This window comes from Anomaloglossus baeobatrachus, chromosome 6 (assembly GCF_048569485.1).
Source record: "Anomaloglossus baeobatrachus isolate aAnoBae1 chromosome 6, aAnoBae1.hap1, whole genome shotgun sequence".
Lineage (NCBI taxonomy): Eukaryota > Metazoa > Chordata > Amphibia > Anura > Aromobatidae > Anomaloglossus > Anomaloglossus baeobatrachus.
Window position 1 is genome coordinate 8,878,662 of NC_134358.1, and position 14,675 is coordinate 8,893,336.

The 14,675-nt window shown below is 48.7% G+C and overlaps 1 protein-coding gene and 1 long non-coding RNA gene across 2 annotated transcripts in view; both read right to left on the bottom strand.

The window, feature by feature from the left end:
* The window catches only part of LOC142316926 (uncharacterized), a 215,223-nt gene that overhangs the window by 182,230 nt on the left and 18,318 nt on the right, over window positions 1-14,675 (bottom strand). The gene's annotated exons all lie outside the window — the stretch shown is intronic.
* Window positions 1-14,675, bottom strand: part of GVQW3 (GVQW motif containing 3) — an 87,675-nt gene that overhangs the window by 61,759 nt on the left and 11,241 nt on the right. Inside the window, exon 2 of the mRNA XM_075316001.1 lies at window positions 1,834-1,948. The gene's annotated coding sequence lies outside the window, so the exon portion shown is untranslated. The remainder of the gene's footprint in view (window positions 1-1,833; window positions 1,949-14,675) is intronic.

The window sequence follows — 14,675 nt, forward strand, 5'->3', positions numbered from 1 at the left end:
ATGAAACCGGCCTGGACAGAAATGATGGTACCCATGAAAATAATGTGACAAAAGGGACTTGTTACATCAAGGTGTGTCCACTAATTAGCATCACAGGCGTCTACAATCTTGTAATCAGTCAGTGGCCTGTATATAGGGCTACAGATACTGACTGTGCTGTTTGGTGACATGGTGTGTAGCACACTCAACATGGACCAGAGGAAGCAAAGGAAAGAGTTGTCTCAGGAGATTAGAAAGAAAATTATAGATAAGCATGATAAAGGTAAAGGTTATAAGACCATCTCCAAACAGCTTGATGTTCCTGTGACTACAGTTGCACATTTTATTCAGAAATGTAAGATCCATGGGACTGTAATCAACCTCCCTGGACGTGGCCGCATGAGGAGAATTGATGACAAATAAAAAAGAGACGGATAATACGAATGGTAACAAAAGACCCAAAAAAACGTCTAAAGAGATTATAGGTGAACTTCAAGCTCAAGGAACATCAGTGTCAGATCGCACCATCCGTTGTTGTTTGAGCCAAAGTGGACTTCATGGGAGACGACCAAGGAGGACATCATTGTTGAAAAAGAAAATCATAAAAAAGCGAGACTGGAATTTGCCAAACTATATGTTGACAAGCCACAAAGTTTCCGGGAGAATGTCCTATGGACAGATGAGACACAAATGGAACTTTTTGGCAATGCACATCAGTTCTATGTTTACAGATGGAAAAATGAAGCATATCAAGAAAAGAACACTGTCCCTACTGTGAAACATGGAGGCGGCTGTTATATTCTGGGGCTGCTTTGCTGCATCTGGCACAGGGTGTCTCGAATCTGTGCAGGGTACAATGAAATCTCAAGACTATCAAGGGATTCTAGAGAGAAATGTGCTGCCCAGTGTCAGAAAGCTTGGTCTCAGTCGCAGGTCATGCGTGTGGCAACAGGATAATGACCCAAAACACAGCTATAAACACCCAAGAATGGCTAAGAGGAAAACATTGCACTATTCTGAAGTGGCTTCTATGAGCCCGGACCTAAATCCTATTGAGCTTCTTTGGAAAGACCTGAAACGTCTGGAGAAGGCGACCTTCACACACCAGACACAAGGAGCAGTTTACTCTTGAGGAGCGGCCAAAATACCTGTCGAGAGGCGCAGAAGTCTCATTAATAGTTACAGGAATCGATGGATTGCAGTGATTGCCTCAAAAGGTTGTGCCACAAAATATTAAGTTAGGGAGGGAAGGAAGGTGCCATCATTTCTGTCCAGGACGATTTCAAGAGTTTCATTTTTAAAAAAAAATCTATGGAAGCAGAAAAGCAGCAATGTCTTACCTTCATTGTACATTTTCATAGATTTTTTATTACTTTTGTCAGATTCAAGTTATTTCTGCGAACATTGTGGGGTTTTCTTTCATTAAACGAGGGACGAGGGGAACCAACAATTATGATCATGTGTGTATGAAAAAGACCTGAAAGTGTGACCGGTCAGCAGCGGGGGAATGGCCGGGGCTTGCACTGCTAACGCTGGAAACACAATTTTATACATTTTTAGAGCCACGGTCAGAAGTAGATTCGGCAGGAGGAGGACGAGCCTTCACTTTCTATTCCTGCTGAATCCTTTCTTTGGCCGTGCTGCAGGTGTGATTACCGCCTTACCAGCCGCTAGTCATGGGCATTGAATAGTCTACTTCCATCCTGCCCTTCATATATTCCTGGCTCTGTCAGGTCACGGCTCCGGTAGCTCCAGCATTACTCCGTGCCTTGGGGCTTTATTAGGCCATTAGTTGTGGGTTCAGCAATTTTCCACATGTAGGAACCCACCTTACCAAACCGCAGCGTTACACACCTGTGGAATCATCCGCACTAATCTCCTCTTCCACTCCGGTCACACTCGGGGCATCGATCGTCACCTCCTCAGATTCTTCTTTAACCTCCACTTTAATAATAGTCAGATCTTCCCCCTGATAGACCAAGTGTAACACGTGAGGACAATATGGCCGAAAGATGGAGAAATCAAACACCTCAACATCAGTGTAATGGAAGTCTCTGCAGTTACGAGTCACCTTCTCCTTCATAGAGGTTTGTTTTCGTTTCGGCCGGGTAGGACTGATCACCTCAACCTGATTTGGACATAATTTTAAAGATGGACAAATGTCCATCTGTTTCCCAAACCGGGGAGTCCTATTACCCCTTAATGAACGACAATCCCCCACTCCCTCTATCTTGTACTACATTTTTTTCCTTACAAAGACTTTTTTTTTTTGTTGACATAATGAAAGAATAAATCAATAACTATATTATTGGCATCATCTCAATCAATGACATTTTTCTTCCCAATACAAAGTATAACAGCGCTGTGCAAAAGTTTTAGGCAGGAGTGGAAAAATGCTTCACAGTAAAAAGCTTCATAAATTGATGTGATAACCCCTTCCTGACCAAGAACGTACTCAGTACATACTGGTGATTGTGGGGGGCAAAGCGCTGTACCCCCACAATCACTGCTGAGCCCTGACTCTCACAGGCAGGAACGGTCCCAGAGTCGTCCCCAGCTGTTTAACCCCTTAAATTCCACAATTGAAATAGATCATGGCAGTTAGGAGATTGGGAGAGATCTCACAGTCCTCTCCGATCAGTCCCCCCCGTGATGTAATGGGGAGGGCCTGATCATTGCGACGGTGACTCAAGGTAGTCAAAACAACCTCTGGGAAAGCATCTCGGGTCATGCCAAGAGCTTCTGTCGGTGCTGCACTGACTGCTGTACTCTATTGCAATGATCGAGCATTACAATACCTGCGATCAGGGCAGCAAAAAGTAATTTCCCATATAGGGACTAAGTAAAAAAAAACAACAAAAAAAAATAAAAAAAAGAAACTGTCAACACTACTTAACCCCTTCAGTGAACAAGGTAAAAACGAAAAAAAAAGTAGCAAAAACTGTCTTTTTATCAAACAGCTGATAAAAAAAGTGGAATTAAACACAATCAAAAGGTCATATATGGTCATATATATAAAAATGGTACCACTGAAAATGTCATCTTGTCCCGCAAAACACAAGCCCCCATACAGCTCAGTCAGCAAAAAAAATATTGAAAAAAGCTATAGCTCTCAGAAGACAGCAATGCAAAAAAACTTTTTTTTTTTCCATAAGATAGTTTTTATGGTGTAAAAGCGGCAAAACATTAAAAAAAAGAATAAAAAAAAGCTAAAATAAAAATAGTATGGCTGTAATCGTACCGACGTGAAGAATAAAACTGTCATTACTTTTATAGCACGGTGAACGGCGTGAAAAAATAAAATAAAAAAAAAAATCCTAAATTGCAGTTTCTTCTTGATTCTGTCTCACATAAAGAAAAATAGAAAGCGATCAAAAATTATGTGGTCAAAAAGGGTGGCAGTTTTCAACCTTCAGTGATGCAAAACAACTTTTATTTGCTAAAATAGCGTTTTTAGTGTGGTAATCGCCAAACCTAGAAAGAAAGGACATAAACCTGGTATCGCTGTAATCGTAGTGACCGGAGGAATAAAGCCGCCTAATCTCTTATACCGTACGGTGAACGGTGTAAAATATAAATAAAGCTAATTCTTCAACTGCTGTTGATTTGTTTAATAATATAGCAGTACGGCGTGGCTCACATTTATCCTGCGCTCTGCAATTACGTGTAAATCTCTGAAAAATGTGATTCAGACAAAACTTCCAACGGAAAATTCACTGTAATGAGGCAGAGGGAGTCACTTTGACCTCACGTCTGGGTCTGGCGTGTGATACGGTGGTATCAATCTTTTTTAACCCCTTAAGGACGAAGCCAGTTTTGTCCTTAATGCCCAGGCCATTTTTTGCAATTCTGACCAGTGTCACTTTATGAGGTCATAACTCTGGAACGCTTCAACGGATCCCGGTGATTCTGACATTGTTTTTTCGTGACATATTGTACTTCATGATAGTTATAAATTTAGAACGATATTTTTTGCTTTTATTTGTGAAAAAATCGGAAATTTGATGAAAATTTTGAAAATTTTGCAATTTTCAAACTTTTAATTTTTATGCCCTTAACCCAGAGAGTTATGTCACACAAAACAGTTAATAAATAACATTTCCCACATGTCTACTTTACATTAGCGCAATTTCTGAAACAAAATGTTTTGGGGTTAGGAAGTTAGAAGGGGTCAAAGTTCATCAGCAATTTCCCATTTTTTCAACAAAATTCACAAAACCATTTTTTTAGGGACCACATCACATTTGAAGTGACTTTGAGAGGCCTAAGTGACAGAAAATACCTAAAAGTGACACCATTCTCAAAACAGCACCCCTCAAAGTACTCAAAACCACATCCAAGAAGTTTATTAACCCTTCAGGTGCTTCACAGGAACTAAAGCAAAGTGGAATGAAAAAAAGCAAAAAATAAAATTTTACCTAAAATGTTGCTCTACCCCAAATTTATTCACTTTTAGAAGAAATAACACAACAAAATGAACCCCAAAACTTGTTACCCACTTTCTTATGAACGCGCCAATACCCCACATGTGGTCAGAAACCTTTGTTTGGACAAATGGGAGGGCTCGGAACAGAAGGAGCAATATTTGAATTTTGGAAAGCAAATTTGGCTGAAATAGATTGCAGGCACCATGTCGCATTTGGAGGACCCCTAAGGTACGTAAACAGCAAAAAAACACCACAAGTGACCCCATATTGGAAACTAGGCCCCTCAAGGAATTTATCTTGATGTTTGGTGAGTACCCTGAACCTCCAGGTGCTTTACAGAAGTTTATAACGTTGAGCCATGAAAATAAAAAAATAAAATTTTACCACAAAATTGTTACTTCAACCAGGTAGCTTTTTTTTTCACAAGGGTAACAGGAAATAAATCACCATGAAATTTATTGCGCAATTTCTCCTGAGTTTGTTGATATCTTGTATGTGGTGGAAATCAACTGTTTGGGCACACTACAGGGCTCAGAAGAGAAGGAGTGCAGTTTGACTGCAAAATTGGCTGGAATCAATAGCGGACGCCATGTTGCATTAGGAGAGCCCCTGAGGTGCCTAAGCAGTGGAGGTCCCCCACAAGTGACCCCATTCTGGAAATAAGACCCCTCAAGGCTTTAATCTAGGTGTATATTGAGCATTTTGAATCCACGAATACTTCACAGAATTTGATAAGCTTAGGTTGCCATATTGAAATTTTCATTTTTTTCACAAAAATGTTGATTTAGCGACACATTTTTCACTTTTTCAAGAGGCAACAACAAAACGTGTACCCCACAGGTTGTTATCTAATTTCTTGTGAGCGCAGGGATACCCCACATGTGGCCAAAAACCTTTGTTTGGATAAATGGGAGGGCTTGGAATGGAAGGAGCACCATTTGAATTTTGGAAAAGTTGAAGTAAATTGCGCGCACCATGTCACATTAGCAGGGCCCCTTGGGTACCTATACATCAGAAACCCCCCACAAGTGACCTCATTTTGGAAACTGGACCCCTCAAGGATTTTATTCAGGAGTATAGTAAGCATTTTGAATCCACAGGTACTTCACAAAAATGTTGCTGTAGCAACAAATTTCTCACTGTTAAGGGGGCTTTACACGCTGCGACATCGCTAATGCGGAGTCGTTAGGGTCACGGAATTGGTGACGCACATCCGGCCGCATTAGCGATGTTGCTGCGTGTGACACCGATGAGCGATTTTGCATCGTTGCAAAAACGTGCAAAATCGCTCATCGGTGACATGGGGGTCCATTCTCGATTATCGTTACTGCAGCAGTAACGATGTAGTTCGTCGCTCCTGCGGCAGCACACATCGCTATGTGTGACGCCGCAGGAACGAGGAACCTCTCCTTACCTGCCTCCCGGCCGCTATGAGGAAGGAAGAAGGTGGGCGGGATGTTCCGGCCACTCATCTCCGCCCCTCCGCTTCTATTGGGCGGCCGCTCAGTGACGTCACTGTGACGCCACACGGACCGCCCCCTTAGAAAGGAGGCGGTTCGCCGGTCACAGCGACGTCGCCGGGCAGGTAAGTATGTGTGATGCGTCTGCGCGATGTTGTGCGGCACGGGCAGCGATTTGCCCGTGTCGCACAACAGATGGGGGCGGGTACCCACACTAGCGATATCGGGACCGATATCGCAGCGTGTAAAGTAGCCTTTAGGCTATGTGGCCATGATCCAGCGACACGGCGTCTAGTACACAGTGTCAGCCTCCTGCAGAAATGTGAGTGTTGTCCACGGGAGAACGCAGCTGCCCATGCCCACGATTTGGGTTCAGGCTGCTGTGGACTTTAGTTTTATTCTACCTGCAAAGAACACTCATCTCCGCAGCATAAATTGACATGCTGAGGCTCGGGAAGCTGCGCCACAGGTCGGTTTATGCTGCGGAGAAAAGAAACACAGTGGGCACGGGATTTCTAAAAATCCTGCCACTGTGCTTCTACTGCACAATGCAGCGTTATGGACGCAGGGAAAACACTCTGCGCCCAAAACGCTGCAAACCCTGATTGTGGGCACACAGCGTAAAATGCTACAATGGATGAATGGATAGATGTCAAACATATATAACGTCCCACCCCCCTGCATATTCTAAGCTGGCGCCCTTTAGTGCCTTTCATGTGACACTAAAGGATGCCTAGCCTTGTATTTAGCCCAAAAAAAAAAAAAAAAATTAAAATAAATGACGTGGGGTCCCCCCTATTTTTGATAGCCAGCTAGGGTAAAGCAGACAGCTGTAGCCTGCAAACCACAGCTGACAGCTTCATCTTGTCTGGTGATCAATTTGGAGGGCTCCCCAAGCTGTTTTTTTTTTTTTAATTATTTATAAATAAATAATTAAAAAAAAAAACAAACGTGGGGTCCCCCCAAATTAGATCACCAGCCAAGGTGAAGCTGACAGCTGGGGTCTGGTATTTTCAGGATGGGAAGAGCCATGGTTATTGGACTCTTCCCAGCCTAAAAATAGCAGGCCGCAGCCGCCCCAGAAGTGGCGCATCCATTAGATGCGCCAATTCTGGCGCTTCGCCCCAGCTCATCCCGCGCCCTGGTGCGTTGGCTAACGGGGTAATGAATGGGGTTGATACCAGGTGTGTAATGTCACCTGGCATCAAGCCCAGCAATTAGTTATGTCACGGCGTCTATCAGACACCCGACATAACTAATTGACAGTAATAAGAAAAAAAATTGACAACAAAAAAAAATTTATTTGAAAAAACACTCCCCAAAACATTCCCTGATTGACCAATTTATTGAAAAGAAAAAAAAAATCCACTATAATCCATTTGGACGTCCCACGTCGCCTCTGGACCTTCTAGAATATGGGGGACACGTTCAGGGAACGTATCCCCCATTTTCTAGGAGGGCAGACCCTCCATTTGAGGAGAGTGGGTGCAAAGAATCTGCACCCACCCTCCCCGGGTCACAGCTGCACAGTGCCGAGCAGCAGCCAGCGTCCTGAACACAGGAAGCTGTCAGCTGCTCGGCACATGTGACCGGAGTCTGCAGAGAAGGAGGAGGGGGCCGCGGGGGATCAGCGCTCCGGTATGTATGACACCGGGGGACACCGGGGGACACCAGGGGGGGGGTAGGGGGGGACCCGGCAGGGCCTGGGGAGCAGGTTTCTGTCGTATGTGTTATGGCACATGCGACAGAAACCATAGGAACACTGTAAATGCGGCCGGCGCGCTGCTGTGCTCTCCGATGCGCGCGGCCATCTTGGATTTTCGGGAGGGGGTTGGGGGTCGGGGGGGGGCACTTTGGGGACACCGGGGGACCGGAGGGAACCGGGAAAAAGATTTATCTCCCATCTGGCATGTTTGATCATGCCAGATGGGAGATAAATCATTTTTTACCGGCGCGGTCATTTACTATAACTTGATGATCGGTATACGGTGTATACCGGTCATCAGGTGAGCGGGGACCGGAAAAACCGGCCCGAATCATGATCTCCAGGGTCTCAGCTACCCCCGGCAGCTGAGACCCCGGAAATTTTCTGACTCTGGGGGGCGCTAGACCCTTTTTTTCCGACCGCCGTTTTAAAACGGCAGAAAGGAATAAGTACCCTTTTTTAGTGCCGTTTTAAAACGTAACGCGGTCGTAATGGGGTTAAGCATCTTTTTAGGTGCAAAGCAAAGTGCGGTTATCAACACTTTCGTTCACCTTTGGAAAAAAAAACCAGACACCACAGAACAGAGGCCAAACGAAGTCCGGGGTAACTCTGCTGCCTCAGTGAATGGATCAGTCATGGGTTTCACCTGAATCACGTATCTCAAAGATGTAGATAGAAACCCCGATGTAAGCGCTCAGCACAAAGCACAGGATAAATGTGAAACTGATCCAAAATGTTCTGTACCAAAATAGTCACCAAATAGCATTCAACTCAACCCACAAAAACACAAGTCCGCACTCAGGTCATTTATTTCTTAACGGAAATATAGAGGGCTTCCACATTACTGGTAGCACAAAAGCTCTGAAAAAACGCTATAGCTCCCCCCCCCTCAAAAAAAAAAAAAGGGAATTTTGTTTACTTACCGTAGATTCCTTTTCTTCTAGCTCCTATTGGGAGACCCAGACAATTGGGTGTATAGCTTCTGCCTCCGGAGAAAACACAAAGTATTACACTTTTAAAAAAGTGTAACCCCTCCCCTCTGCCTATACACCCTCCCGTGGATCACGGGCTCCTCAGTTTTGGTGCAAAAGCAGGAAGGAGGAAACTTATAAATTGGTCTAGGGTAAATTCAATCCGAAGGATGTTCGGAGAACTGAAGACCATGAACCATAAGAACAAATCAACATCAACAACATGTGTACACAAAAGAACAACCAGCCCGAAGGGCACAGGGGCGGGTGCTGGGTCTCCCAATAGGAGCTAGAAGAAAAGGAATTTACGGTAAGTAAACAAAATTCCCTTCTTCTTTGTCGCTCCATTGGGAGACCCAGACAATTGGGATGTCCAAGAGCAGTCCCTGGGTGGGTAAAAGAATACCTCAATAAAAGGAGCCGAAAACGGCCCCCTCTTACAGGTGGGCAACCGCCGCCTGGAGGACTCGCCTACCTAGACTGGCGTCTGCCGAAGCATAGGCATGCACTTGAAAGTGCTTCGTGAAAGTGTGCAGACTAGACCAGGTAGCTGCCTGACACACCTGCTGAGCCGTCGCCCGGTGCCGCAAAGCCCAGGACGCACCTACGGCTCTGGTAGAATGGGCTTTCAGCCCTGAAGGAAGTGGAAGCCCAGAAGAACGGTAGGCCTCGAGAATCGGTTCCTTGATCCACCGAGCCAAGGTTGACTTGGAGGCCTGAGAGCCCTTACGCTGGCCAGCGACAAGGACAAAGAGCGCGTCTGAACGGCGCAGGGGCGCCATGCGAGACACGTAGAACCGGAGTGCTCTCACTAGATCCAAAGAGTGCAAATCCTTTTCACACTGGTGAATTGGATTAGGGCAAAAGGAAGGCAAGGAGATATCCTGATTTAGATGAAAGGGGGATACCACCTTAGGAAGAAATTCCGGGACCGGACGCATAACCACCTTATCCTGGTGAAAAACCAGGAAGGGGGCTTTGCATGACAGCGCTGCAAGCTCAGACACTCTGCGAAGTGATGTGACTGCCACCAGGAAGGCCACCTTCTGCGAAAGACGTGAGAGAGACATCCCGCAGCGGCTCAAAAGGCGGCTTTTGAAGAGCCGTCAGAACCCTGTTAAGATCCCAAGGATCCAACGGACGTTTGTAAGGTGGGACCATGTGGCAAACCCCCTGCAGGAACGTGCGGACCTGCGGAAGCCTGGCTAGACGCTTTTGAAAAAACACGGAGAGCGCCGACACTTGGCCCTTGAGAGAGCCGAGGGACAAACCCTTGTCCATTCCAGATTGTAGGAATGAAAGAAATGTGGGTAAAGCAAACGGCCATGGAGACAAACCGTTATCAGAGCACCAGGATAAGAAAAGTTGCCAAGACCTGTAATAGATTTTGGCGGACGTTGGCTTCTGGCTTGTCTCATGGTGGCAATGACATCCTGAGATAACCCTGAAGACGCTAGGAGCCAGGACTCAATGGCCACACAGTCAGGTTGAGGGCCACAGAATTCAGATGGAAAAATGGCCCTTGTGACAGCAAGTCTGGACGGTCTGGAAGCGCCCACGGTTGACCCACCGTGAGATGCCACAGATCCGGATACCACGACCGCCTCGGCCAGTCTGGAGCGACGAGAATGGCGCGACGGCAGTCGGACCGGATCTTGCGTAGTATTCTGGGCAGCATTGCCAGAGGGGGAAACACATATGGCAGTCGAAACTGCAACCAATCCTGGACCAGAGCGTCCGCTGCCAGAGCTCTGTGATCCTGAGACCGTGCCATGAAGGCCGGGACCTTGTTGTTGTGTCTCGATGCCATGAGATCGACGTCCGGCGTTCCCCAGCGGCGACAGATCTCTCGAAACACGTCTGGGTGAAGAGACCATTCCCCCGCGTCCATGCCTTGACGACTGAGAAAATCTGCTTCCCAGTTTTCCACGTCCGGGATGTGAACTGCGGAGATGGTGGAGCCTGTGACTTCCACCCACTGCAGAATCCGCTCGACTTCCTGGAAGGCTTGACGACTGCGAGTGCCGCCTTGGTGGTTGATGTAGGCAACGGCAGTGGCGTTGTCCGACTGGATTCGGATCTGCCTGCCCTCCAGCCACCGATGGAAAGCCAATAGGGCTAGATATACTGCCCTTATCTCCAGAATATTGATCTGAAGGGACGATTCTATTGGAGTCCAGGTTCCTTGAGCCCTGTGGTAGAGAAAAACCGCTCCCCAACCTGACAGGCTCGCGTCCGTGGTGACCACGGCCCAGGTTGGGGGGGAGGAAGGATTTTCCCCGAGACAGAGATGTGGGTAGGAGCCACCACTGAAGTGATGTTTTGGTTGCAAGTGAAAGAGAGATGTTCTTGTCGAGGGAAGCCGAACTCTTGTCCCATTTGCGAAGAATGTCCCATTGGAGTGGCCGTAGATGGAATTGCGCGAACGGCACTGCCTCCATAGCTGCAACCATCTTCCCCAGGAAGTGCATGAGGCGCCTTAAGGGGTGTGACTGACTCCGAAGAAGTGACTGCACCCCCGCCTGCAGAGAAAGCTGTTTGTCCCGCGGTAGCTTGACTAACGCTGGAAGGGTATGAAACTCCATCCCGAGGTAAGTCAGTGATTGGGTCGGCGTCAACTTGGATTTCGGGAAATTGATGATCCACCCGAACTGCTGGAGAGTCGCCAGAGTGACGGTAAGACTTCGTTGACACGCCACCCGAGAAGGGGCCCTGACTAGGAGATCGTCCAAGTATGGGATTACCGAGTGGCCCTGAGAGTGCAGGACCGCCACGACGGATGCCATGACTTTGGTGAAGACCCGTGGGGGCTATCGCCAGGCCGAAGGGCAATGCGACGAACTGGAGGTGTTCGTCCCCGATGGCGAAACGCAGGAAACGTTGATGCTCGGGTGCGATCGGCACATGGAGATAAGCATCCTTGATGTCGATCGATGCTAGGAAGTCCCCTTGTGACATCAAGGCGATGACCGAGCGGAGAGATTCCATCCGAAACAGTCTGGTTCTCACATGTCTGTTGAGCAGCTTGAGGTCCAGAACGGGACGGAAAGACCCGTCCTTTTTTTAGCACCACGAACAAGTTGGAGTAAAATCCGCGACCACGTTCCTGCAGGGGAACGGGAATCACAACTCCTTCCATCTTTAGAGCGACCACCGCCTGAGACAGTGCGTCTGCCTGTGCGGGGGGTGGGGAGGTTCAGAAAAAATGAGCCGTAGGTCGAGAGCTGAACTCTATCCTGTAACCATGAGACAGAATGTCTCTCACCCATCGGTCTTGAACGTGTGGCCACCAGGCGTCGCCAAAGTGGGAGAGCCTGCCACCGACCGAGGATGTGGCTAGATGAGGCCGAGAGTCATGAGGAGGCCTTCTTGGAGGCAGTGCCTCCTGCGGCCTTTTGGGGGCGTGGCTTGGACCACCACCCATAGGAGTTCCTCTGGCCTTTCTCCGGCCGGTTGGACGAAGAGGATTGGGGCTTGGCGGAGGGACGAAAGGACCGAAACCTCGATTGGATTTTTCTCTGCTGAGGTCTCTTAGGTTTGGACTGGGGTAAGGAGGAGTCCTTTCCCGAGGATTCCTTAATAATCTCATCCAACCGTTCGCCAAACAAACGTTCGTCCGAAAAAGGCAAACCAGTTAAGAACCTTTTGGAAGCAGAGTCTGCTTTCCATTCGCGCAGCCACATGGCCCTGCGGACAGCCACGGAGTTAGCGGATGCTACAGCCGTACGGCTAGCAGAGTCCAGGACGGCGTTCATGTCGTAGGACGAAAAAGCTGATGCCTGAGAGGTCAAGGAAGACACATGCGGAGCAGAATTCTGTGTGACAGCATTAATCTCAGTCAGACATGCCGAGATTGCTTGGAGAGCCCACACAGCCGCAAAGGCCGGGGCAAAAGACGCGCCCGTGGCCTCATAAATAGACTTCACCAAGAGCTCTATCTGTCTGTCAGTGGCATCCTTCAGGGATGAGCCATCGGCAACAGACACAACGGACCTAGCAGCCAATCTAGAGACTGGCGGATCCACCTTGGGTGAGTGCGCCCAGCCCTTAATGACCTCAGGTGAAAAGGGATAACGCGTGTCAGAGTGCCTTTTAGCAAAACGCTTGTCCGGGACCGCTCTGGGTTCTGGAAAGCGTCCCTCAAGTTAGAGTGATCAAAGAACGTATTGCGCGTACGTTTGGGGAATCGAAATTGGTGTTTCTCCTGCTGAGAAGCCGACTCCTCTACAGGTGGAGGCGGGGGAGAGAGATCCAACACCTGGTTGATGGACGAAATAAGATCATTTACTAAGGAGTCCCCCTCAGGGGTATCAAGGTTGAGGGCGAAGTCAGGGTCAGAGCCCTGAGCTCCCACGTCCGCCTCATCATCCTGAGAGTCCTCCAGCTGAGATCCAGAGCAGCGTGAGGAGGCCGGGGAAGAGTCCCAGCGAGGCCGCTTAGCCGGTCTGGGACTGCGATCCGGGCAGGAGTCCTCCGCCTGGGACCTAGGGGCTATCCTGGGAGCGCGCTGCGGCGCGGACCGAGAAGGCCCTGGAGGAGACAAACTAACAGGGGCCGGGGCCTGTGAAGAGCCCGGTCTGGACTGTAAAGCCTCAAGGAGCTTAGATGACCATTTGTGCATAGACTGTGCAATGGATTGAGAAAGTGACAGAGTTTCTCAGCGAAAGAGGCCAATGACAGTGACTCTGTCCCTGCAGCCTGCTCAGGAGGAGCAGGGGGATCTACATGAGCCGAGGGGCCCACAAGTGCCCCGGGCTCCAGCTGAGCAAGCGTGGCAGGAGTCGAGCATTGATCACAGTGAGGGTAGGTGGATCCCGCAGGAAACATAGCCCCACAAGAGGTACAGGCTACGAAAAAAACCTGTGTCTTAAGGGGTTTGCTCCTTGTGGACGACATGCTGCAAGCAATAAGTGTCCCTTAGGAGAGCGACCACTGAGGGTATATGGGAAAGGGTTAAACAGCCGTTCCGAATATATATAATATATGTAGATATACATATATCACGGCACCCTAGGGGAACCAGCACCGGGTGACCGGTGTGGCTTACCAACCGCTGGTGTCCTCCAGATTCCCTGTCGTGGGTCCCCCAGAGCTGTAGAGATGTGCAGCAGCAGCATACACCGGCAGAATGCCAAACATGGCCGCCGGAGCTCTCAAGGGGGGAGTGGAGCCATGGGCGGCGCCGGGAAAAGGCGGGAATCTGGAGGCCCCATAGTGGTCCATGAGAGGGGAGGGGAGGCATGCCAAGATGCTCCAGCCCTCTGTCGGTAATACCGCCCTTCCCCCTGACAAGCAGGCCCGGGGGCGGGATTTTTCGCGACTAGGCCGCGATGAAGCCGGGGACTAAATTTAAGGCCGTGCCCGACAAGCAGGCACGGCCGGCGCGGAAGTCCGATGAAAAAAAGAACGGACGGCGCTACTGGGGAGAGAGGCGACCTCTCTCCCCGTACCGTCCCCCCATGGGGACACAGAGTACCTTGAAGGTGCAGGGCCCGGTCCCTGGGGATGAAAACGCTCCGGTCCAGCAGGTTCTACCAGGGGCTGCGGATGGAGCACGGTCTCAGCAGGTGAATGACCGATGAAGCTCCCACTTCTCCCAGAGCCGCATAAGGGATGGTGAAGGAGACGGCATGTGGCTCCAGCCTTTGTACCCGCAATGGGTACCTCAACCTTAACAACACCGCCGACATAGTGGGGTGAGAAGGGAGCATGCGGGGGACCCCATAGGGGACCTCTTTTCTTCTGTCATACTATGTATGATAATCTTTTTTTTTTTTTTTTTTATCTATGAGTGGATGTGTGCCTCCTTCCATACAAAGCATAAAACTGGGGAGCCCGTGATCCACGGGAGGGTGTATAGGCAGAGGGGAGGGGTTACACTTTTTTAAAAGTGTGGTGCTTTCTGTGGCCTCCGGAGGCAGAAGCTATACACCCAATTGTCTGGGTCTCCCAATGGAGCGACAAAGAAAAATAAATAAAAAAATCCAGCAAAATCTGCGCTCCCAAATTCAAATTCCCCAATCCCTTCTGAACCCCACAATGTGCCTAAACCACAGTTAGCATCGACGTTTGTCATTGTTGTTATGAAGAAAGCACACTTAAATGTACGGGGGTGCAAGTTTCCAGAAGCACG